Source organism: Belonocnema kinseyi, chromosome 9 (assembly GCF_010883055.1).
Source record: "Belonocnema kinseyi isolate 2016_QV_RU_SX_M_011 chromosome 9, B_treatae_v1, whole genome shotgun sequence".
Classification (NCBI taxonomy): domain Eukaryota; kingdom Metazoa; phylum Arthropoda; class Insecta; order Hymenoptera; family Cynipidae; genus Belonocnema; species Belonocnema kinseyi.
The window spans coordinates 114,097,929-114,125,129 of record NC_046665.1 but is presented as its reverse complement, the minus strand read 5'-3'; the positions used below and the strand labels follow the sequence as shown (position 1 = coordinate 114,125,129).

At 28.5% G+C, this 27,201-nt stretch overlaps 1 protein-coding gene across 1 annotated transcript in view; it reads right to left on the bottom strand.

Annotated features, from left to right (window-relative positions):
* Positions 1–27,201, bottom strand: part of LOC117180699 (ankyrin repeat domain-containing protein 6) — a 451,003-nt gene that overhangs the window by 105,883 nt on the left and 317,919 nt on the right. The gene's annotated exons all lie outside the window — the stretch shown is intronic.

Here is a 27,201-nt window from a genome sequence, read left to right as displayed (position 1 = left end):
CCCCGAAAAAAATCTTGACTACGTCGCTGAACCAGCCCCCTGGAAGGAACCCAAGGTAGGTGCCCCCATCTGATTTTCTTTGTTCTCACATATGTTGTAGTACTCAAAAAACTAAGCGACAAGTATTCTTTCTTATTATTTTAAGAAATTATGTATTTTTTAGATTCAAATTTACTAATTTTTTTAAAGTGCAAATTTGTTTTAAATACTTATCTGTATTATTGATAGCATTTTGTGATTTTAAATAGACCCGCGCTTTTCGGTTCATGCGCAGTTAAAAAAGTCGCGGTCTTTTAGCATCACTGACAGGAATATGCAACTGCCATTCTGGTTCCTGGACAGTTCGCGGGAAACAGTGCGATAAGCATGTCATAGTTTAATTAAAGTTAAGTTTAGAATATAAGAAAATGGTCTGCTGCACTGCTCCGTTTTGTAAAAATAGAAGCGAGGATGGATTTAAACTTTGCCGTTTTCCACTAGGGCGAAGAGAAAGACTGTCAATGTGGATCATAAATTGTAGACGCGACAAGTGGAAACCGAATTTAAAATCAAGATTATGCTAAGTTATTACTAACATTTATGACTATCACAATATAATTCAAATATAGTGGGGCTGAAGGTTATGTTTACCTGTAATTAACTTGCCTATGAGCATTTTTTTGATATAAGCGAAATGAGATCCAGAAGAAAGTAAGGTTAGGAACCCGTTTTTCTACAGAAGGACGCACATTAACCCACGCAAATAAAAAGGACGTATGATGTGAAATATAAATAGCTATCATAATAAACTCTTGAAAAAGTATTGTAGTAATGTTTGACCTATCCCGTGCAGAAATTGCCAAATGTTTGCCTTATTTCCGATTTGGGCCAGATCGGGCACACAATTTTGTGGCTGTTAAATCTGGCCCCCTCTAGACCCCGGCTTAACAGCCAAGCTTGCCAGTAGATGGCGCTTCATTAATTTCGGGGACTAAAGTAGTTGACTCCAAATCGCCCAAGTTTCAATGTAAAGTGTCAAGCGTAAAAAATATTTCAATTCTTATTTGTAAAAGTGACAAAATAAGTGGGAAAAAATGCCAAAAGGGAGCACAACACGAGTGCGTAGGTATAGTATACTTTAAAATATTCCTGAATTACGTGTTAAAGACTATAATACGTAAATTCATTAAGAATGTTAAGATGATACCTAACCTCGAAATGAGGTTATTTATTTATAAGAAAAGTAGCAAGATATTTAATTTGTTGAATTTGAAAACGAATTAGATCAACAATGACGTCATAAACATATTTATTCTCACGTATTTTTAGGTTTTTTGATACAATCGGAATGTAAATACACATTCTTATTTATATTCACTTTTGTAAAAATAACTTAAAGAGCCAGTGCGTTATTATAATCCACTTATTTTAGAATAAATTTCCACAATTAAATTCAATATAGAAATTGAAAGCAACTGCAATTTAGAAATTAAAACCAAAAATATATTGCAAAATGCTTAAATGGTTTATCATACACAAATGCTGGCCGTTATATTGCGTCGTTTGACTTTTTCCGTTTGCTCGAAAAAAAATGTCTGACATACTCAATTTTTTCATATCACGATCTGTTAGATAACCTGATATTTATATTCTCAGATTTCAGTTAAGGAGGTGATATATTCGATTTTAATATTATTTTATTTAAGAATGCCTTTTAATTAAGAATAAGAAAAGTAATTTAATATGGGCCAGGCATGGTTATCTCTGGGCGCAGCGCTTGGGCCCCGATCGGGTATCGCTTTTCATTTCGAGTCTGGCCCCATCTAGATAGCCTGATTTAAATTCTGCCCGATCTGGCCCCGATCAGATCCAAATTGGAATTTCTGCACGGGATAGTCTATTATTCATATGATTATAATTTTAGCGCACACCTATTTATAAACTCAGTAAAATTTCGTTTGCCATCATAATTTTTGCAAGAGCTACTTTTTTCCAAATGTGTGGGTTAAAAAATCGTATAGTCGAATTTAAATATTTCATATATTATATCACGCAATTTTATTTATAAGTAAGTGTATTTATATAATTCGATATCAATGTGGCGATTTTGAATTTGGCGGGGAACCAGAATGGCAGTTTACATTTCCCCTCTAATATAGTACGTAAGTGCAGAGATGCCGCATCGTGGATGAAATTTACCCCCACCATACCTTTTTTTCTCAAGTTTTCTGCTGCACGATGATTGACGATCTGAAAGCATCGGAAAACTTCGGTGGTCCTCTATTTGTATCTCGATCCCCATTTGAAAGAAATTGGCGATTTTGATGTTTCGCGTGATTCTTAATTTCATGGATGCGTCGATTTTGAGGTTATGTTTTTTAAGTGTATATAATATGGATATTATTACTATTATACCCAGTGGGCACGAAATTTGGCGACATCTTTACGACATCGTTACGACATAGTTCCGTCGCCACACATTCTTTGTCAGGCAAAGCAGGCATAGCACGAATCTTATTGCGCGAAAGTGTGAAATTCAAATCTACCGGAAGAAAGAGAAAGAGTGAGAATGGATCGCATATGTGAGAAAAGAGCATCGACTCAACTCGTGGTGCGGGTCGTTCAACTCAGGGTTCTTACGAACTCGGTTACGCATAGAGCTCTACCGCGACCAAAACGCCTCCTTAGCAACGTCTCTGTGACAATTTCTAATTCGTTTTCCACGAATTCACATGTGAATTGGGATGTTCTTTCAACCCCACCGATTTTTATCGAATGAAAGCTGGATGAATCTCGTCTTAATTTCACCAAAACAAACCGATCGAACGACTTCGCCGCGACTGTGACGCCAACGCCGGTTCGCCGTGAACAAGCGGTGCCTTTTTATTTCGAATCCGCCCATTAGTTTTCTGCAAAAAAATATACATATATTAACAAAAATTTTTTAATTGTTTTCAATACAATAGTAAAATTTTTAAACAAAAAGTTAAATTTTCTTCCAATAAACTAAATTGTATACTAAAAACAGACATTTTCAAAAAAATATTTTAACTTTGCACAAAAGAAATTTATTTTCCATCAAGATTAATTTTTTATACAAAAAATTAATGTTTAATCATAGTTAAATTTTCCACAAAATAGATTCATTTTCTACCAAGAAAGTCGAGTATTCAATGAAATACAAAAATTTTCAAATAAAAAATATCTCTTATCAATGAAACATAGAATAGTTAAATTTGTAGTTAAAAAAATTAATTTTTAACCAAAAACCAAAAGAAATGTCTACAAAATAGTTAAATTTTCAGAAAACAAATTTTTTCAACTAAATTGATGAATCATCAACCAAAAAACTAATTTTTTAACAAAGTAGTCTCACTTTCAACCAGAAAATATGAAAAAATCGTTAAAATACTTTGAAATCGCTTTAAATTATTAAAATTAATTGAAAAATCCTTGACATGTTTTGAAATATCTTAAAAAATTAACAACCCTTTAAAATATTTTGAAATTTTTTAAAGCTCTTGAAAATTAAATTACTGTAAAAAATTGAAAATTCCTTGGAACCTTTTAAAATACTCTCAAATATTTCGAAACCTTCAAAATCGTTTGAAAGTCCTTGCCATCTTTTATTTGTAAAGTACTTCGGAATTTTTTCAAATAACTCAGCTAAAGTTGTTAAAATTCTTTGAAATTCCTTTAAATTATAAAAATAAATTGAAAATTCCTTGACATATTTTAAAACATCCTCAAATGTTTAAAATCCTTAAAATTCTTTTGAAATCTCTTGAAAGTTTTTAAAGCTCTTGAAAATATTTCAAATTTTAAAAATACCGTGAAATATTTCAAATCCTTCAAAATCTCATACTAAATTATTAAAATGATTTGGAATCTTTTTAAATTCTCTCAAATTCCTCAAGTCTTTTGAAATACCTAGAATTTTTTAAAAAAGATTTCTATAGTACTTTGGAATTTTTAAAAATAACCCTTCTAAAATTTGTTTAATTCTTTGAAATTCCTTTCAATTATAAAAAAAAATTGAAAATTCATTGATATATTTTAAAACATCCTCAAATATGTAAAATCCTTTAAAATATTTGGAAATCTTAGAAGGGTTATTTACAAAAATTCCAAAGTACTTTAGAAATATTTAAAAAAGAATTCAAGGTCTTTCAAAAAATTTTAAAGGCTTCGAAACATTTGAAAGGATTTTAAGAGGTTCTAAGGAATTTTCAATTTTTTACAGTAATTTAATTTTCAAGAGCTTTGAAAAATTTCAAAATATTTTAAACGATTTAAAATTTTCTAGGATATTTTAAAACATTCCAAGGAATTGTCAATTAATTTCAATAATTTAAAGCGATTTCAAAGAATTTTAACGATTTTTTTCGTATTTTCTGGTTGAAATCGGAACTACTTGGTTAAAAATTTAGTTTGTTTTGGTTGATGATTCATCAATTTAGTTAGAAAAATTTGATTTTTGAAAACTTAACTATTATATAGGAAATATTTTTTTTTGGTTGAAAATTAATTTTTTTGGAACTACAAATTTAACTATTCTATGTTTCATTGAAAAGTGATCTTTTTTAGTTGAAAATTTGTGTATTTTATTGAATACTCGTCTTTCTTAGTAGAAAATAATTATTTTTTGTCGAAAATTTTACTATGATTAAACATTAATTTTTTGTATAGAAAATAAGTCTTGATGGAGAATAAATTTATTTTGTGCAAATTTTATATATTTTATTTAAAATCCCTTTTTTTAGTATAAAATTTAGCTTTTTGGATGAAAATTTAACTTTTTGTTTAAAAAATTTACTATTATGCTAAAAACAATTTAAAATTGTGTTTTTTTTTAAATTTATTTATTTTATTAAAAATGTATTTTTTTTTGCAGACAACTAATTGTTTTAGTTGAAAGTTTAACTATTTCTATTAAAAGTTAGTCAACTATTCATTAATATTAATATAATATTTCTTAATTATAATATTAACAATAATAATATATATAATAGTAATAATATCCATGTTATATACACCTGAAAAACATAACCTCAAAATTGACGCATGCATCAAGCGAGACATCAAAATCGCCAATTTCTTCGATTTCTTTCGAACGGGGAATGGAGATATAAAAAGACCACCGAAGTTTTCCGAAGCTTTCAGATCGGCAATCATCGCGTAGTAGAAAACCCGTCTTAAATCGAGACTTCTTATATCCAAGTTTCAGTCTATAACATTTTTTTGGAGATTTGATCTTTTTTAGTTAGAGATTATATTACACTCAAACTTGGATTTAAGAAGCCCGAATTTATGATTGTGAATTTTGAAATTTTCCGAGAATTGTTGTCCTTGGGAGTTTCGTGATGAGTGGAGCGGCGTGCAAAGATTGTGACAATTATTGCTATTATATTTAAAAAATTAAATATCAGGGTCTCCATAAATCACAATCTAACTAACAATCTCTTTTTTCAATTAATTTGCGATATCGGAATCAAGCATTATTCATGTGGCCTCAAGTGAAGTAAGGCAATCAGAATTGCTTATATGTCATTATTTATACCTCACAACGTGAAGCCCAACGCATTAGGTCTCGTTAGAAATCATGTTGGGAGGCTGATGAAGCCTATGTGCATATGCATATGTGCAAGAATTATCGTAAGGGTTGATAAGAAAATTCCAGTCCTCTTCCATTTCATCTCTCCTAACAAAGGAAAATTACTTTGAACTTGATGATTAGCAATTCTTTACTCACGTCAAGTAATCAAGTTTATCACGAAAAAAACAACTGATTTTCTATTACCGCGTAAACAGAACAGTTACATGCTGAGGCATGTTTCCGACATTTTTCAGATCTATTTACAATTTTTCGTAGAAAAAAACCCTCTTTTCATATTTTTACACATTCATATTTATGGATTTTTATTTATTGACGTCTTAAAATATTAAAAATGAAAAGCAAAAATAAAAGAAAAAGCCTTTAGAACTTGATGATAATTAGCCATTCTTTCCCAACGTGAAGTAATTAAGTTTTTAGGGAAAACAGATATGTCCCTAGCGTACCGCGTGGGCGGAACTGTTACGCAATTGCGTGACCATAAAATGACCTTATGGTAACAGTCTCATTCACTGGGACCGCTAGTGTATTATTTCCATCGGTTTTCAAATTTATTTACTATTTTAGAAATCATCACTCTTTTTATATTTTTACACATTTATATTTATGTATGTTTATTCATTGGTGTGTTAAAATATTAAGAATTAAAAGCACACATAAACGGAAAAACCTTTAGAACTTTTAATAATTAGCCATTCTTTTACAACGTGAAGTAAGCAAGTTTTCGGGGAAAAACAGCTTTGTCCCTAGCGTACCGTTTGGAAGGAACTGTTGCGCAATTGCGTGACCATAAAATGATCATACGGTGAGCGCTTCATTTACTGGGACCACTAGGGCATTATCTCCATCTTTTTTCAAGTTTATTCACAATATCAAGAATCAACGCTCTTTTAATATTTTTACACATTTATATTTATTAATGTTTATTTATTGGCGTGTTAAAATATTAAGAATGAAAAGCGCAAATCAACAAAAAAGCCTTTAGAACTTGATGATAATTAGTCATTCTTTCCTGATGTGAAGTAATAAAGGTTTTTAGAGAAAACCAGCTTTGTCCCTAGCGTATCGTGTGGGTCGTACTGTTACGAATTTGTATGACCATAAAACGACCATAAGGTGACCGCTCCGTTTACTGAGATCACTAAGGCATTATTTCCATCCTTTTCAAGTTTATTCACAATTTTAGAAATCAACACTCTTTTTATATTTTTACACATTTATATTTATGGGTTTTTATTAACTACCGTGTTAAAATATTAAGAATAAAAACCGCAAATAAACGAAAAAGCCTTTGGAACTTGCTGATAATTAACCATTCTTTCCTAACGTGAAGTAATCAAGATTTTAGAGAAAAACAGCTTTGTCCCTAGCGTACAATGTGGGCGGAACAGTTGCGCAATTGCGTGACCATAAAATGACCATATGGTGATCGCTCCGTTTACTAAGACCACTAGGGCATTATTTTCATCCTTTTTCAGATTCATTCTCAATTTTAGAAATCAACACTCTTTTTATATTTTTACACATTTATATTTATGTATGTATTTATATTAATTATGTGTACAACAATTAAAATATTACAGCTTGAATAAACTGGAAAGTACTTAAAATTTAATAATAATTATACATTTTTCCTCAAGTCAAGTAATCAAGTTTATCAGGAAAAAAACTGCTTGTCCCTAGCGTACCGAGTGAACAGAATAATTCGGAGTAATTTACATAGGTGATCCAAATATTTTAACCATTTTGTTGAAATTTTTCGTTTAAATTAACTTTCTTAATTGAAAATTTAACTTCCATTTTTTGTTTCGATAAAATAATTTTTGTTAAAAATTTATGTATGTAAAAATTCGTCCTCTTGGGCAGAAAATTATTCTTGTTGTTTGTAAATTAATGGTTTTTATTGAGCATTAAACTAATTAGTGAAATCATAATCTACTTTGTAAAAATTTTAAGTATATTGTTAAGCATTTGTTTTCTGGATTGGAAATTAATTTCCATAACTGAAAATTTATCTTTTAACTTTTTTAGCTGATAATTTGTCTTTTTCAGTTGCAAATTCAACGGTTTAATTAAAAGTTAATGTACTTAGTTAACAAGTCACCTTTTTTGTATAAATTTAATCTATTGTCTTAAAAATTGTTATTGAAAATTTAACTATTTTAGTGAAAAATTTAACCATTTTGTTAAAAATTAATTTTTAAATGAAAATTTAACTACTTCTTTTTATATTTAAAATTATTCTTTTAAGTTAGTAATTTATCTTTTTTAGTTGAAAATTCATGTATTTCGTAAACATTTTTTTTTGGAGAAAATTAATTTTCTTTTTGGGCGATAATTCGTTTTTTTTGTTGAAATTTTTTTTTAAACCGAAATTTGAATTCTTTCCTTTTTTATTTGAAAAGCAGGTCTTTTTCTACGCTTCATGAAGACTATTATTCTAGTTTGAAGATTTATATTTTTATTGAAAATTTAGCTGTTTTATGGAAAATTCGTTCTTCATTTTTGTAACAATTTAATTTCTTTAATTGAAATTGTAATTATTTATTTTTTTGGTTAAATACGTATTTCTTTAATTCAACTTTCAACTATTTTGTTGAAAATTGATCTTTAAAATTCTACGAATTTGTTAAAAACTTATGTAGTTTATTGAAATTTCGTCATTTTTAATAGAAAATTAATATTCTCTTTTAAAAACGCATGTTTTGGTTAAATATTTAATTGTCTGGATAAAAGTTCAACGATTTTGTATAAAGGTCATTTTTTGGCTGAAAATTCCACCACTTTAGTAGAAAATTTAACTATTTTGTTGATAATTTTTCTTTAATTGATCCGTTTGTTGTAAATGGGTATTTTCGGTCAAGGATCGAAATAATTTTTTTTCAAATTCGAATTTTTTATAGTGAATTTAACGGGTTATGATTCACAATACAAATATTTTTAGATTAAAAATTCGTCTTTTTGGCAGAAAATTAATCTTCTGGGTTCGAAAATTGATATTTTCAGTTGAAAATCAGTCTTTTTTGGTTCGAAATTCATTTTTTTTGGGTAAAAGTTAATCTTGGTGGACAATTCGTCACTTTGGTTGAGAATTGAACTATTTTTTCAAATACACTTTTTTCTGAAAATTTATATTTTTAGGTTAACAAATTAAACTGATTTTTTTTTAATTCGTCTTTTGGTAAGGGCTAAACTGTTTTTGATTTAAAACTAAAATGTTTTTATTTATTGAAATTTTGAAATTTTGAATTTTTGAGCTTGAAATATTAATGGCATTAAGATTTTGCAAGAATAAAGTTTCAAATGCAAAATTTCAAAACAGTTTTATTTCTAAAGTCTCAAATTCGAAATAATTTCATTTTTAAAGCTTATGTCTCTTAATTTTTATTTGTTTCAAGTTTTACTATGACTATTTTAATTTGCCATTAGGTTTCGATAACTTCAAGTAAAAAATTATGAAAATTAAAAACTAATATCCTTATTTTAATGATTCAAAAAATATCGTTTAAAACCAAAATTTTTTTGATATTTTAATATTGTAAAATCAGAATTAGGAATTTTTATTTAATTTTTCAAGATCCCTTTCTCGGGTTCGTTTTTACTTCCTTAATGAAGTCTTCGCTCAGAGTGATATCATGCTACATTAACCATCTGCCTGCTAGTTGATTCTACTTTACGATGATTACCCAGATATTAATTTTGCTTTCCCTGTATCAACGTGAATCATTTCCGTTGTGGAATTATGCACCGAGAATTTCTACCTGAAGTCGCCGTTAGAATTAAATCCCAAGGGGAGTAATAATTATCCAATGGCGCCCCATTTGGAATAATTTTTCGATAATCTATCCTCTTTTTCAAGGTCACATAATAAGTACTTGTTTCCTAGCGAGAACATTACGGCCTGGGTGGGTTCGTTTTAAAACTTTTTTTCCCCATTAAATTTTAATAGCCTAAGAAGTTGCCCAATTTGTCAACTTTTTAACTGAAAGACTTTTTTTGATTACTCGGATTACTTTTTAACAAAATTGTTTAATTTTCAAGTTTTAACCAAATATTTGAATTTTCAACCAAAAACATGAGTTTCTAGAAACATGAATTTTCTGCGAAGTTGTTGAATTTTCAGATAAAAAAATTAATTTTCAACTGAAAAGGATTAAATTATTAACAAAAATTCAAATTTTCAGATAAAAAAGATTCTTTTCCAAACGAGAAAGATTTTTCAACAACAGTTGCATTTTCAGTCAACTTTCAACCAGAGACGAATTTTCTTCTAAAATGATAAATCCAAAATCAAATGTAACTTTTTAACCAAATTTTTAAATATTCTACAAAGAAGAAACGTTTTCTGATCAAAATAGTTGAATTCTCATAAAAAGTGTAATAGTGGATATTTCAACAAAAAATATTTTTTATTTGAAATAAAAAAATAGTTGAATTTAATTTTGAAAAAATGGTTTGTTCAGCCAACTATTTAGTTATTAAGATATGGTGCTGCTATTTCATTAGTTGATACTATGATTTTATTAGTTCATAAAACAATTCCATTAGTTCCACTGACTATTAAGTAAGTAACAGCGACTAAGTAAATGGTTGTCCCAACTAAGAAAATAGCAGTGCTATATCCTACAAAGTCAATAGTTGGTCCAACTAACTATTTTTTTCAGTGAACAATAAAAGACGACTTTTCAAACAAAATAGTTGAATTCTTATCCGAAAATACCAATTTCCAATATGACAGATTAATTTTTTTAAAAATTCAACAAAATACCCGCACTTTTCACTAAAGTTGATGAATTTTCATTAAAAATATTATATTTTTCAAAAAAATTTGAGTTTCTAACCAAAAAATTTAGTTTGGACCCAAAAGCATGATTTTTCAATCAATTAGTTGAATTTTAGAAGGAAAAACACAATTTTTAATCAGAAAGTTTAATTTTCAACTTACGAAGATACATTTTGAACAAAAATGGAATTAATATAATTTCAATTAATGGATTAAGTTAAAAAAAATTCCACAAAATAGTTACATTTTCAATCAAGAAATAAGTTCATAATAAAAATAGTAGAATTTTTATTTTTTTTAAATGCCATCTAAAATACATTAAATTTCAACTAAAAGAAGTAATTTTGAAAAAAATTCTGAAATAATCAACTAAAAACAAATGATAATTGAATCAAAATTGGAATAATTATATTTTAAATTGGAAAGTTAAGTTTTTACGAATTTTTAACAAAATAATTAAGTTTTTAACCGAGGAAATGAATTTAGAATTAAAATGTTGTATCTTCAACCAAAAAGTAATTTCTTAATAAAGCAGACAAACTTTGTAACAAAAGAAATTTAAAATTACTCAAATTGTTAAATTTTCAATTAAAAAAGATTAATTTATAATCAAAAATCCAATAGTTAAGTTTTCAGTGGAAAATATACTGTTCAACCAGGAAGGAACGAATTTTTATTCAAAAGGATGAATTTTCTAGAAGGAAGATTAATTTTTTATCAGAAATACAAATTGTTAACAAGATACATTAGTTTTAAAACCAAAAAGTTAAATTTTCAAACTAAGAATGATAAAGTTATAATAAAAAATGCAATAGTTAAATTTTCAGTTACAAAAAATAATTCTCACCCGAAAAATGAAATGAATTTTCAAAAAAATAAATTAAATTAACGGATTATCAATAGAAATGATGTATGGTCATGCGAGAACATTAATTTTCTACTAAAATATATACTTTTTTAACAAAATACATGAATTTATAGCCAGACAGTTGAATATTTAGCTAAAAACGTTGAATTTACATTAAAAAAGAGGAAGTTAAATTTTCAGTTCAAAAAGGTAAATTTAAATTAAAAAAGTGAATTTTCAAACAAAAAGGATGAATTCTTACACAAGAAAATTAATTTTCTGTCAAAAAATATCAGTATTAAATAACTTACATTTTCAACTTAAAGAGTAAAATTTAGAAACAAAAATGAAATAATTAAATTTGCAGTTAAAAAACTAATTTTAAACAAAATCGATAAATTTTTCACCAAAATACTTCAATTTTCAACAATAGACATTTTTAAGCAGGAAGATTAATTTTTTACCAAAAAAGACGAATTTTTAACAAAATACATACATTTCAAAGCAAATAGTTTTGGACAAAATAGTTGAAAAATATTTCAATTACCTTTTTAAATTACTCCGAATTACCTGCATTACTCTGCATTACAAGTTAATAACTTGGATTACCTAAATTACTTCGAATTAACTGTATTACAAGTATATTTCCCTGGATCAAAGGTGGATTACCTTGGATTAAAAGTGGATTACACCGGATTGTAAGATGATTACTTCAGATACTGTAAATACTCCGAATTACTTAAATTACTCCGGATGACAAAAATAGTATTTCGGAATACTGGAATTAAAACTGAATTACTAGCGGATCACTTCTGATTACAGAGGATTTCCTCCGGAATATTAGGATAACCGCGGATTACAAGAGGATTTCTGCGGAATACTGGGATTACTCTGAATTAAAATTGTAGTGTCTCGGGTTACAAGGGAATATTTAGGAATACTGGGAATATTCCGAATTACTCCGAATTACATATGCGATTACTTATAAGATTAATGGGATTATCTTGGATTGCAAGGGGATTACTGTGAAATGCTTGAAATTATCCGAATTACAGTAGAACCTCGCTTATCCGAGCTATTGTGGACCGGACCCCAACTTGGATAATCGGGAGAACAAAAATCATAAAGTATGAATAATGCATAAGGCTCGGATAATACGGGTGAAATATTTTTGTTTGAACCTCGGATAATCGCAAACTCGGATAAAGCGGGCTCGGATAAGCGAGGTCCTACTGTACTTGAATTACTCAGGATTAGAATTAGATTACTCCGAAATGCTGGAATTACATCAGAGTACTGGGAGTACTCCAAATTACTTGAATTACTCCGGATCACAAGTAAATTACAGAAGATAACAGGCGGATTACTCTGAATAGCAAGTGATTACTCCGCGTAACATGTGGATTACTCCAGTCACAAAATTACAAATCGATTACTTCCGATCACAATTGGATTACTGTATTACAAGTGGATTACTACGGAATACAGTGATTACTCTAGATTACAAGTGGATTAAGGTGAATTGCATTCGATTACCAGGATTACACCGAGTTGCTAGTTCGGAAAACCGAGCAGTTCTGCAGATTACCACGGTTATTTTCTTCTCGGATAATATCTTCTGTTCATTCTTTGGATTAAACAAAAAATTCAGGGTGGCCTTTTTAATCGAGAATAAGATTCCTGTTCAGAATTTTTTTTTTTTCAAAAATAACCTCAATCAAAGTTACGAGATGAGGAAACATAAAATAAATGAGAATCGCTACTTACGATCGAAATGAGCGACGCACATGCATAATTATTTCAAGGTGAAATCGATCTCAACATCAAAGTACTCACCTGAAACAGTAAAAAAATATAAAGGTAAGTCATGTTCTCATATATTTAAATTGATATTAAAAATATAGGATTTTTTAAATTTAAACTAATTAGACTTTTCGACCCGGGAAGAGTCGTGACATATGTTCCAGACAAAGATAGAAATTTTCTGACGGAGCCAAACTTTTGTTAATATATAGTATATAACGCGCGCATTCAAGGAATTCATGGAATTTAATGAATTTGTGAAATTCACAGAAATTACGGAATTCACGAAATTGATATAATGCCCGGTATTCACGGTTTTCATGGAATTCATGGAAGTCATGGAATTCAAGGAAGTCAAATAATCCACGGAATTCAATGGAGTCATGGAATTCCCAGAATTCAGGGAATTCAATTAATCCAGGGAATTCGGGAAAGGTACTAAATTCCCAAGATTCAAAGAGTTCATGAAATTCACAGAGTTTAAGGAATTTAAGAAATTCACGGAATTTAAGAAATTCACGGAATTTAAGAAATTCACGGAATTTAAGAAATTCACGGAATTTAAGAAATTCACGGAATTCATGGAACTTACGCAATTCACGGAATTCATGGAATTCACGAAATTGATGAAATTCATGAAATACACGGGATGCATGAAATTCACGGATTTAATGGAATTATCGAGATTTGCGCAATTCAAAAGATCCACGGATATTACGGAATTCACAGAATTTTAAGAAATTCACTGAATTTAAGAAATTCACTGTATTTAAGAAATTCACTGAATTTAAGAAATTCACGAGAATCAAGCAACGCACGAAATTCAACGGATTCATGAAATTCTAGGAATGCGTGGAATTCTAGGAATGAGTGGAATTCATGGAATTCACTAAGTTCAAGGAATTCCGCGAATCCCTTGAATTACGTGAATTCCTTTCATTCATATAAATTCCTTGAACTTCGTGAATTTATTTGATATCGTGAATTCCTTGAGTTCATTACATTCCGTGAATTTCATAAATTCCATAAATTCCGTGACTTCCACGAATTTCATGAATTTCATGTATTCCGTAGATTTCATAATTCCCTTCAATTCCATAGATTCCTTGAATTCAATAAATTCCATTAATTGCGTGAATTCCAGGAAATCAATCAATTCCATGAATTCCATGAATCACGAGAATTTAATGAATTTCGTGAATTCAATAAATTCGACGAATTCCTTCAATTCTGCAACTCTAGTGAATTTTGTGCTTCAAGTGAATTTGTAAAATTCTTTTTATTTTTTTAATTTAATAAATTGTTTGAATTCGGTTAATTCTATCAATTCCGTGAATTCCATAAATTTCTTAAATTTCGTGAATTTATTTAATTCCACGACTTCCGCGAATTCCGTAAATTCCTTGAATTTCATTAAATTCCGTGAATTTTATAAATTACTTGAATTTCATTACATTCCGTGAATTTTATAAATTCCGTGACTTCCACGAATTTCATGAATTCCATGTATTCCGTAGATTTCATCATTCACTTCAATTCCATGGATTCCTTGAATTCAATTAATTCCCTTAATTGCGAAAATTCCAGTAATTCAATCAATTCCATGAACTCCACGAATCACGAGAATTTCATGAATTCCATGAATTTCGTGAATTACGTGAATTCAATAAATTCGACGAATTCCTTGAATTCCTTAAATCTAGTGAATTTTGTGCTTTTAGTGAATTCGTAAAATTCTATGAATTTCCTTAATTTCATCTATTCCTTGAATTCGATCAGTTGCATCAATTCCGTGAATGCCATGAATTCCTTAAATTTCGTGAATTCCTTTAATTCCACGAATTTCGTAAATTCCTTGAATTTAATTAATCACGTGAATTTCATGAATTCCTTAAATTTCGTGATTTTCATAAATTCCTTGAGTTTCGTGAATTCCATGAAATCGTTGAATTTTATAAATTTCTTGAATTCCATAAATTTTTTGAGTTTCTTTAATTTTATGAATTCGGTGACTACTGTGAATTTTATGAATTCCGTACATTTCCTGAGGTCCGTGAATTTCGTGAATTCCGCAAATCTGATATATTTGTATAGAATTCCTGTATTTCCATGAATTCCGTGAATTCTGTGAATGAGATGAATTCCGCTAATTCCATGAAATTAATAAATTCATTGAATTCTATGAATTCCTTGAATTCCATTAATTCCGTGAATTTCGTGCGCACAATTTTAGTCTTACAAACCCTTTAATACATGTATTGGAATGCTAGACGGTAACTTCATGATTTACAACGCTTACCATACATGTGAAGCAATTTAATCAATCCAATACCATGTTTTAAAAACTGGCCTAACTCAGAAGGTGGTTTTCTGCAGTTTTCATCTCCACTGGCCAAACGTACAGACAAATACGAGTATCGAGTACTTCTAATAAAGTAGGATGCAACCACAGGTTGTGATTAGATGATTGTGATTAAATTCTCAATTAAATTGAATTACATCGTGATTGTTGTATAAGACTTAAATGGACCAGCCTTACAAGACAATAATAATAATCACTATTGTAATGTGAAAGAATAAAAATAAAAATTCGGACAAAAATAAAAAGGAATATTATATAGAATATTTTATTTTTGTCCAAAATTTTTGTTGTTGAATTTTTTCAGACTAAAATAAGAGAATTTTTTATTTGTTTCTTGTAGTCCAAATTTGGTAGTTGGTTTCTTGTTTTTTTCCCAAGAATTTTCATAAATTTGTCTATTGGGCGTTAAATAGGATTTTTAATTTGGATTTTAATATAATTTGAATTTCTTAAATTTTATTAATAATCATTTTCAAAAAAATTCCTTGAATTTCTCGGTCTTCCCAGTCCAGTGACAAGTCTGTTTGTCCTATTAGCTTGAAAATTATAGAAAATTTTTCGAATGTTGGAGTTTTTTCTGGCGAATAGCAATGAAAAATTATAAACTATAAAAAGACATTTTTGTTCAATTTAGAATTTCATGAAAAAAAAAGTTTTCTTCTGGATTGAGTTAAATAAATAATTTTTTGAAAAAAGTCGAATTTGTTGAAACTGAAATTTCTTCAGCTTGAATTGATGAAACATGCTCTTATTTGTATTTAATGGGAAACAAATTTTTTATAGTGTGTCAAACTTACATACAAAAATTTTCTCTACCTTTTAACCAACAGGAAAACTTTTTTAAATCCTAAAAAAATAGAGAATATTGCCCGATCGGAAAAAAGTTAGAAAGCAAACTGGCCAATTACGGACCGTCATTGCTGATTTCTTATAAGGCAAGTACTACCGTTTTTTTGGAAACTGAAATGAAATTTTTTTGCCCCAGTACAAAACGACCACGCACAACAGGACCTATAAAATTTTAAAACATGACAGGAAATTTGATTATAAATTGCTACTAAGAACCCAGTCAGCAATTAATTTACAAATTTTATACAAAAAACAGTAGTTAACGGGAATCACCAGTTCCGAAGATTCTTGAATAAAATATAAATTAAGTGCAACTATTGAAATAAGTTCTTATGCCATTCATGGAACAATTTTACGATTTCATCGTTTATGGCCTGGAAGTAATTCTTATCCTCTTTTCTTGGGAAGGTGCACTCATTTCAAGATCTTACGTGCGTGCTCGTTTATTATTTAATCACTTAATATCTACTACTAAATTGAATTACCTTTATTATTTTATGCAGTTTCTTGAATTGATTGAATGTCATTTAAATAATTTCTAAAATGTGCTACAATTTGCTGCGGATGTAGAGCCATTAGAGCACGATATTACGAAATTACGTGCTCCATAAACTGAATTTCATTATCAGAGTGTAATAATAAATAAAAATAAATAATAAAGAAAAAATATAATTTTATTTTTATTTGTGAAATAAAAGAAACAATAGTTTTGGGTTAACTAATGGATATAATCTTCATCATATAATACGTTCTAAACCACGATGGTTTTCTACGAAAGACTAAATCAAAGATATAAACTTTTGGATAAATTACAATCTAAACATTCTGTTTTTATGTATTAGTTTTTTCTTCAAAATTGGTATAGTTAAACCTTATTTACTATAAAAAACATCACTTGTATCAATAATTTGTATTTTATGAAAACAATTAACTTCATTATTATTACTATCCTGTAGCCAAAATATTAATATTGATCATTTTTTCAAAAGTTTACATACAGCAAAAAGCATTTACTTTAAGTTTCATCAACTGAATGAAAGATGTCTTTAGAATTTTTCACAAAGTTGACTACAGACTTCATCAAGTTTCCAATAGAGGTATGAGATTTTTGGAAACTCGGAGAATAACTTAAGATTTTGGATTTTTCATTCTTATATCTCGGAAGTTTTATTTTAAGATACAAATATTTGTTTCATTTTGATAACTTTAATCTTTCGATTGTTTATTAATTGAAATTTAAGAAGCTCAAACAAAATTGTTTTTTCTTCGGATGCAAAGGAATTTTTTGGCAACAATTTAACAATTTTGTCGAAAATTGGTTTCTTTTTCAGTTGAAAATTGTTAATATTATTTGTTTCTTGAAAATGATTGATTTTTCTTAGTTGAATTAAAATTCATCTTTTTGATAGAAATTAATCTTCTTAATTGAAAATTCATTTCACTGTCAAAAATTTAATTATTCTAGTTAAAGATTCAATATTTTAGATGGCAATTCATCACTTTCTTAAAAAATTAAACCATTTTTTAAAACTTTTTTTTGTCTGTGGAAAGTTATTTTTTTAGGAATAATAATTTTTTAACTGAAAATTTAACTTATTGCAATTGAATATTCCATAATTTGACTTAAAATTTAATTATTTATGTTTTGGTTGACAATTTTCCTTTTTTAGTTAAAATTAATTCTTTGTTGTTTAAAATTCAACTATTTCAATTAAAGGTTCATTGTTTTAGTTGAAAAACTTTTTTTTTGTTTTGAAATTGAACTATTGCAGTGAAAGATTCATAATTTTAGTTGGAAATTCATTAGTTAGGTTGAAAATTGAACTATTTTCTTGAAAATCCGTTTTTCCTTTGTTGAAAATTAATTTTTTGAACTAAAAGTTTTAACTTTATGCTTTGTTAAACAATTAATACTTTTAGTCGAAATTTGAGGTATTTGTTTCAAAATTCATTTAATTTACAATTTTGTTATCTATTGTTTTTAAGGATGCTTCGAATAAACGTCGTGAATTAAAATAATTTTTTGCATTTAGTGGCAAATATGAATATGTTACTTTTAGTCAACCAGGAACATTTAAAAACTTGATCGGGAAAAATCGGGAAATGATGGAGAATTATTCAATGGTCGGTCGAATCAAAAAGACAAACAATTTCTCCTAACTATTATTTTATGATAAAACCAAAATTTACCAGAGTTATAATACTTACAAGATTCCAAAAAAAAACACGAAAATGAACATTTTAAGCCAAACAACGCACGATATGAAAAATCAAAGTTTCGTGGGTCACTGAGGTTAGGGATATAATTTAGAAATTAAAAAAAGGTAAGGCTGATGTGTAGACCGTATATGTAAAATTTAAATAGTAAAAATAAAATTGGAAATAAGCGAATTCAGTTTTTGAAAAACCAACAGAAGTTGCAATAAAATGTTTATTAATACATTTTTTTCAAGGAATGCGCATTTTTTAAATGAGACAATGAAATTATGTCTGTTTTAATATCAATGTATGTTATGAATTGTAATAATATACATTCATGGAAATAATATACAATTTGAGGGACAAATACGACTGAGAAACACGAGATACGTGAAGAGAATGTGTTCGTTAAAGCCGAAGGAGTTTTAACAAAAGAGAATTCACTGTCACCGAATTACTGTTGTCGATGCTTTGACCTTTAATTTCAAAAAAGCTAGGCACAAGTGTGGGGAATATACAAAAACCGCGCGGAGCGCGAGGTAAGTGTATTATCGAGCGCAAAGCGCGAGAACCAACAGCCGCGCGCCCTACGCGCGCTCAAACTTACGAGCCGCGCTTGCAGCGCGCGATGAAAATGTACCCGCGAAGCGGGCGGATTTTTCGTATTATGATGCGCTCGTGCTGTTTAAATACTTTAAATTTTAAACTCGGGACTTCTCGGTGCTCGATCGAAATCGCTCGTTTGTTTGAGACGATCGACATTGAGAAAAAAAGTTGGTTAGACGGTCATTTTCAGAACGAGAATTTGGCGAAACCGAACGAAAACAGTCGAGAAACGAGAAATTATCGTCTCGCCATGAAACACTAGTTTGAACAATCATTTTTCTTCATGTGAGTTAAGGGTTATTGGTAGTCTGTGACGCAATCAAAATTTGACCTTGTAATGTTAAATTTGTCCGCCTCTTTTTTCATAAACTAAATAAGTTAGTATATAGAAATTTTGGGAGAAGGAAAAAAATATATGAGCCGAATCGGTTGGGTCCCTTGGAGTAATTATGTTTTAAAGTTTGAAGTTGGAAAAAGCCCGTAGCGCCGCCACCCTCCTTTTGTGAAAAAATCGCAACTTGTTAGATAGATCAACTCAGATCGACAGCTGTGAATAGTCAGTCGGTAACAGGGCTTCATTGAAAAATTATTCACATAAAGAATTAATTATTAAAATATATTTAACTGGAATACTTGAAAAGTTTAACCAAGAAGACAATTTTTTAAACAAGGCGATTAACTTTTAGAGAAAAACCTCATGTTCTACAAAAAAAGAATTTTTTTGAATACTTGAATTTTAAACGAAACAGTTGAATTTTCAATTAAAAGAGGCAATTTTTCAGCCAAATTGTCGAAAATTGAAACCAAGTATTACTATTCTACAAAATAGATTTTTCAAAAAATACATTAATTTTTCAACCAAACACTTCAATTTTGAACTAAAAAATATCATCTTTTAACAACAAAACGAATAGTTAAATTTTTAGTTGGAGAAATTAATTGGCAAGCAAACTGATGAATTTTTAACTAAAATGATGAATCTTAAACTAGAATAATTAAATTTTAAATAAAAAAAATTAGTTTTAAAGTAAAAGAATGAATCTTCAAATGAAATATTTAAACCTTCAACGAATTCGACGAATTTTGAAATAAAAAAGATAATTTTTCAACAAAAGATTGAATAATTACATTTTCAGTCAAAAACAAAAAAAAAGAATTTTTATTCAAACAATTGAATTTTTTACTAAAATTATAGAATATTCAACTGAAATAGTATTTTTATTTTTAATAATAAAAAAATTTATTTTCTACAAAAAAAGAAACAAATTATTGATAAAATAGCTCATTTTTTAAACAAAGAAATGAATATCTAATACAGATGATAAATCTTCAATAAAAAATTAATTTTGATTAAAAGAGTTTATTTTTCAACCAAGAAAATTTATTTATAGCATAAAAGATGAATTTTTATTTAAAATGATGAATATCTAACTGGAATACTTCAATTACCAACCGGAAAGAGGGATTTTTGAACACTGAGATTAACTTTCAAAGAAAAAAAATCATTTTCTACCAAAACAAGTAGGTTTTAGATTTAAAAACCTCGATTTTCTAAAATTTTAAAATAGAAATATCAATTTCCCACCCAAAGTGGAACGGTTAAATTTTCAGTTAAAAAAAAAACGAAATTAAGTTTGATAAAAATTAATCTTTTATGTTGTAGATAAATTTTTTTGGTTGAAAAAGAAACTCTTCATCAAAATTAATGTTTTTATTGAATATTCATCATTTATATTAAAAATTCATTTCTTTGCTTAAAAATGAGCTATTTGATTGAAAATTTGTTTCTTTTTTTGTAGAAAATAATTTTTTCAACTTAAAATGAAAATACTATTCCAGCTGAATATTCCATAATTTTAGTAAAAAATTCAATTGTTTGATTAAGCATTCTTTTTTTTGACTGAAAATGTAATAATTCAATTTTTGGTTTAAAAATGAGCTTTTTTATTTCAAAATTCGTCGAATTCGTTGAAATTTTAACTATTTGATTTGAAGATTCATTGTTTTAGTTTAAAAATGTTTTTTTTTCAAATTTAATGATTCTAGTTGAGGATTTATCATTTTAGTTGAAAATTCATCAGTTTGGTTGCAAATTAGTTTCTCTAACTGAAAATTTAACTATTTTTTTTGCTGTTGAAAAATGATATTTTTTAGTTTCAAGTTGAAGTATTTGGCTGAAAAATTGTCTCTTTCAATTGAAAATTCAACTGTTTAATTTAATATTCACGTATTTAAAAAAAATCTATCTTTTGTAGAATATGATGTTCTTCTTTGGAAGTTAATCTCCTTTTTTACAAATTTTTCCTCTTGATTAAAAATTTCAAATATTCCAGTTAAATATTTTTTAATAATTAATTCTTTAAGGGCATGTGACACAGCTAAATACCTATATTACCGACCTCACTTTATCAGCTCATTGAATGTTTTTGTGAACCTAAGAACTTTTTTTGTGAATAAAATATCGAGCTGAAACTTTGGTAAATGTATTAGAGTACAATAAAGTACGTTTAGGTGCTGCATTTTGGTAGGAACTTCACTGAAAATTATTTAATCTTTTTTCTGAACCTCAACATTTTTTGAAGGTTCCAACTTTTTTTATACATAAAATATCGGTCTCAAACTTTAAGAAATACAAGAGCCGAAAGAAAACTACGTTTGAGTACAAATCTTAATAATAAAAGATGTAAAAAAAAAACTTCAACTATCAATTCCATCGGCATCAGCCGGTAATGTTGTACACGAAAATAGGAACCCTGACGGCCACTAGACGAGGCTCCAGAGTATTCGTATTTTCGTGCACAACATTACCGGCTAATGCCGACGGAATTGATAGTTCAATTTTTTTTTACTTTTTTTATTATTAAGCTTTGTACTTAAACGTAGTTTTCTTTCGGCTCTTGCATTTCTCAAAGTTTGAGACCGATATTTTATGTATAAAAAAAGTTTCAACGTTCAAAAATGTCGAGGTTCAGAAAAAAGATTCAATAATTTTCAGTGAAGTTCCTACCAAAATGCAGTACCTAAACGTACTTTATTGTACTCTAATACATTTTCCAAAGTTTCAGGTGGATATGTTATTTATAAAAAAAGTTCTTAGGTTCAAAAAAAAAAAAACATTCAGTGAACTGAAAAAGTGAGGTCGGTAATATAGGTATTTAGCTGTGTTATATGCCCTTAAGTAAATAATTTTTCAACGAAGCTGTGTTATCGACTGAGTATTCACAGCTGTAGATCTGAGTTGATGTATTTAACAAGTTGCGATTTTTTCACAAAAGGAAGGTGGCGGCGCTAGGGGCTTTTTCCAACTTCAAACTTTTCCGTCGCTTTGTCTGCTACAACGCTGTCACGGAAAACTTAAAAGTACCGCTTTCCCTATAAAAATAATTACTCCAAGGGACCCAACCGATGACGCCTCATATATTTTCTTCCTTCTCCAAAAATTTCGATATACTAACTTATTTAGTTTCAGTAAAAAAAGGCTGACAAAATTAACATTACAAGGTCAAATTTTGATTGCGTCACAGACTACCACTTACCCTTAAGGTAACTTTGAGCATACTGACGAACAAAATCTCAACTCGAAGGGACCATATAGTCAGGTCTCAGTTCAAGGCTCGTCGCACTCAACATTCCTTGTTTCGCTGTACATGGTACATATATACGTGTTCTTCAATATTGATGTGTTTTCCACTTGAAAGTCAAATAAAAGAGAAAGAAGTGCCCCAACATAAAGAGTTTTAAATTTGTCAAATTTTTGCGTCGGATATATGTTCTTTTCTACATTAAAAGATAATAAAAAGTATTTCAGCTGAAACTGTTCAGGTGAGTAATTCTAAAACAGAAATAGAAATAGCAAAATAAAAACGTAGAAAGAAATTTGAATATCTTAAAGAAGATTTTGTATAAATTATGAAAACTGATTCTACGTGAAAGCATTATGGAACTACAAACATCTTCTTGACAACGAAACTTTTTGTTTTTTTGCAATTGTCTGAAATTTGACATCAATGGTTTTTCAATATGTAGAAACAACATTTTTATGAGAAAACAAAATTTTCATGCCATAAACTATCTAGATGAAAAAAAACAATTTTTTAATATATAAATATACATGAGTGGCTCTTGTCAGCACATGCATTTATTTGTTGATGAGAAGTTTTTTTCACATTTAATTCATGCAAACTCCTGTTAAAAAAAAACAAGAATCCAACGACTAAATTTGGACCACAACGAACAAAAAAAACTCCTATTGTAATCTGAAAAAATAAAATTTTCGGTCAAAAATAAAAAAGAGGAAAGAAAATTGATTTAAAAAATGATCAATTTGATTATTGGACGTTAAATAGGATTTTTAATTCGTATTTTAATCTTACTATAATTTTTATTTTTAAGAAAAATATATACTTACAATTTTGTATTAAAATTAATGAACCAAACACTATTGTCTCTATACATTACATGTTTAAAGATATTTATAAAAATGTTATTTTATTTGTTTATGCATAATATTCATGTGTAATTTTTGCAATAAAAAATTTAATTTTTTATCAGGAAATATGAATTTTCAGCAAAAAATTAATGTGTAGCAAAATTGTTAAACCTTCAACCAAAGAAATGGAGTTTCAACTAAAATAAGAATGCTGCACACAAAAAAAGAAAGTGGTTCAACCAAAATTTTTGAATAAAAAAGTTGAGTTCTCAAACAGAGAGAAAATTAACTTTCAAATATACGAAGTAGCACTTTTATTCAAGAAAGATGGCATTTAAAGGATAACTTTTTTGAAAAAATTGTTGAATTTGTATATTAACTATGCATTTTTATCCAAGAAAGATGCCATTTCTACTAAAATAGATATTTTTAAATAAAAAATACAAATTATACAAAACAGATGAATTTTTAGCAAAAGAAATACTTTTAAACCTAATTATTGAATTTTAAACCAAACTTCTGCATTTTTTTTGGAAAAAAGATGCAATTTTTTTAGTAAAATAGATGAATTTTAAAAACAAAAAGACTATTTTTCAAAAAATAGTTGAAATTTCAACTAAAAAAGATTTTAAGTTTGACTTTTTGACAAGAAATTATGCGTTTTTAAAACTAAGTCAATTTTCTACGAAAGTATTTAAATTGTTGACCCAAAAAAATGATGTTTCAACAAACCAGTTCAATTTTGAATAAAGAAGGATAACTTTTTTGAAAAATGGTTTAATTTTCATACAAATAGTTTGGCATTTTCATCCAAGAAAGATATCATTTCTACTAAAAAAGATGAATTTTTAATTAAAAAAGACAAATGATAAAAAAAATAGTGGAATTTTCATCCAACAAAATTTTCAGGTTGACTTTTCAGCATAAAATTATGAGTTTTAAATGAGAATGAAATTTTCCGAGACAAGTTCCATTTTCTAACCAAAAATATGAATTTTTAACAACACAGTTAAATTTTTACAAACAAAAAAATACTTTTTAACATCATTTCTTGAATTTTAAAACAAACCCTTATATCTTTCTCAAACAAAGATACAATTTTTAGTAAAATAAATGAATTTTTCAAATAAAGACAAATTTTCGAAAAGTATTTGAATTTATACCCCAAAAAGACTTTAGTTCGACTTTTAGCATCAAAATATGAGTTTTAAAAAATACGTCAATTTTTTACGAAAATAGTTAAATTTTCAACCCAAAAATACGAATTTTTAACCCAAAAAGATGAATTGTCAACATATAAATTGAATTTTATACGAAAAAGGATGTCTTTAACCAAATTGTTAAATTTTCCTACAATTAATAATATTTATAACTAAAAAGGTGATCTTGTTGAGGAACCAACTGCAAAAAAGACTAATTTCCGACCGATTAATTTTTTATTTCACCTGACCATATTAATATTCAAAAGCCAGAATCTTAAACTTGTAACATTTTAAACCTAGAATCTTTTACAAAAGAAAGAAAATAGTTTCAAATTTAAATTAAAAAAAAATAAAATTTATTCTACTTGGCAGTTTAAAGTTATAGAAATTCGCTGACTTTTACACGATTTTTGTTCTTTGAATCCCTGAATTTCTCCTGATTAATATAATTCCCTGACTTTAAAAAGAAATTTTGTCAGCTAGTTTCATTTTTTACTCATTAGGTTTGTATGGCATGTGAAAGTCTGAAACATTATGAACATGAATAAAGTACCCCCACCACCTTCTTAAAGAAATCCTAAAAAAAATTCTTGAACCCTCCATTTAGATACCGCTTCTGAATGTTAATAAAAATGTAAATAGGTCATTGTAAAAGTTATACTGAATTTCGTTTTCAGCAATCTAATGTGGTAAATTTCAGTTACTTTAGTATCTTATAAATGTGTCGGTATTCTCTAAACATTTCTAACACCCGTGTGGAAATAACCCCTTTAGGCCCTATTACAAGTCGGACACTAATCGGGGGCTAGTCGGGTTATTAATTTTGACAAAATACCCAGTTGGGGACTAATGGGAGACTAGTTGGGCTTTTTGCTGTCAAATTTCAGTCGGGGCCTGATCGGTGGTTGGTCAAGGGCTAGTCGGGCCTTTTTGTTCACTAATGATTTTTTAAATTCTAAAACACTAAGAATATATTTAACAATAATTTTACACCGTTTTTTTGAGAAAAGATTTGTTAATATTAAATTCATCTCAAATATACCTAATAAATAATTATTAAGTTAATAATTTTGTACGAAAAACAACTTTTTATAAAAACAATGATCAAAATCTTCAAAAGGATGTAATGTTATTTTTATGTAGTATTTTTTAGAAAATTGCGAATTTCTAGGAACATTTATAAACACCTTTGTATGGAATTTTAAGAAAATCCATATTGGAAAAGATACACATAGATGTAGGTGAATAGTCCGCCGAAAGTCATGTGACTCTAAATTTGTACAGATGCTTATTTTTTAATTGATCTGAAAGGTTTGCTATATGTAAATAAAGTCTAATCCTTCAGGTAGTTGAAATTGGACAGAAAATTTTTTTTTGATTAATCAGTGAAGAGCAGTATACCAGTAGTAAATTATTAAGCATGGTACAGTTCAGATTTCTCTACCACCTTCATTTGAGTCGTGCGGTTCTGGACTGGTAGCTTTAAAGAAAATCCGCAAGGGCGCGAAGTGCCGCCTCTCGCGCAACAGAAATGACGCGTCGAGTGTTTAAGATAGCAGTCCACACGTAACGAAGCATAATTGCCCGAAGCAGAGACTATCGTGACCACGGTGTGCCCACTCTAATGTATGGGGGGGGGGGGTACTTATAGATTGTGGCAAAATGTGAGGTCAGCGCCACCTAGGGGACGTAGCAAGAACTATTGTCTACATTAACGACCCTCCTTCCCTTCTCAACTTAATTTGTAGGTTACGTTTACTTCTCTTTCTGAAATAATACATGAATAATAATAACCAATAAAACAAACCAAAAATTGAACAAAATAAAATCTATCATCGATCAAATGCAATAAAATGTTTGAGTCTGTTGCAATCGATCTATCATAGAAAGATTCTAACATACTTTAACATTTGATTGTTCGTTCTATTAGAACGATTCCAACAGGCTTTAACATTTTATTGCATTTGATCGATGATCGATTTGATTTGGTTCCATTTGTAGTTTGTGTTATCGGTGACAATCCATTGTGAATCCAAGTTCATCACGCAAAAAAAAATATAATTCTTGCAGCTACAGAGAACTTGAGCAGACGTGAGCAGACGATAGAACTTCTATCGTCTGCTCAAGTTCATTTCGAATTCTGAATTCACACGAGCGCCACCTAGGGGACGTAGCAATTACTATAATCCGTTCATCACTTTCTTACGGGAGTGGACCCACCGTGATTGTGACCAACGTGGCGGTTTCTTCAGAGCGAAGCTCTTCCATTGATGCGTTCCAGCTGAAGTTTTTAAAAAAATTAATATTCCACAAATTTTGGGGAATTTTAGTTACATAAATTTGTGCATTTTTAAGCATAGGATATGGTCTCTATTAAATTTTGGGTAAATTTGAGCATTTTTAATATTTCAAAAAAGTTTATGGAAATTTCCGTAAATAATAAGTATTTTGACAAACTTTTAGGGAATGTTCCACAAATTTTGGGGAGTTTGGTTAATATTCCACGCGGATGTATTATCATATGACCC